A 599-nucleotide genomic window follows, 5' to 3' on the forward strand; every position below is an offset into this window, starting at 1 on the left:
GGGTTGTGGTGTCTGTGTGGTGGTGGTGGTCATGGTGGGGGTCGGGGTTGAGGTCTCTCTGGTGGTGGTGGTGGTGGTGATGGTCGGGGTCGGGGTTGTGGTCTCTGTGGTGGTTGTGGTGGGGGGGGTCGGGGTTGAGGTCTCTGTGGTGGTGGGGGTAGGCCTGGGGACACACGAACAGCAGTAGACGTTGATCTCATAGTTGAGGCAGTAATGCTTGAGGATGGTCTTCTGGTCTTGGTTTTTGCACACCAGTCCAACTGAAGTGTTGCACTCTACCCTTTGTCCAAGCTGTTCGATGGGAGCATTTGGAAACTTAGTGGCTCTGCAGGAGATGTCGGCTACCCGGCCTAATCCACAGACGTCTCCAATGGGTTCAACTTCTCCACCTGTTTTGCTAAAGGTTGGTTTACCAGAATCCAGCCAGCCAGTCCATTCGCAGACAGGCACACACGTAGTAGCGGAAACGGTCGTGGACGTGGTAGGCGTACCGGTGGGAGTAGGGGTGGAGGTCTGTGTGGTGGTGGTGGTCATGGTGGGGGTCGGGGTTGAGGTCTCTCTGGTGGTGGTGGTGGTGGTGATGGTCGGGGTCGGGGTTG

At 57.8% G+C, this 599-nt stretch overlaps 1 pseudogene; it reads right to left on the reverse strand.

The window, feature by feature from the left end:
- Positions 1 to 57: 57 nt before the first annotated feature.
- The window catches only part of LOC124234011 (mucin-2-like), a 1146-nt pseudogene continuing 604 nt past the window's right edge, over positions 58 to 599 (reverse strand).

This window comes from Equus quagga, unplaced genomic scaffold, assembly GCF_021613505.1.
Source record: "Equus quagga isolate Etosha38 unplaced genomic scaffold, UCLA_HA_Equagga_1.0 63341_RagTag, whole genome shotgun sequence".
Lineage (NCBI taxonomy): Eukaryota > Metazoa > Chordata > Mammalia > Perissodactyla > Equidae > Equus > Equus quagga.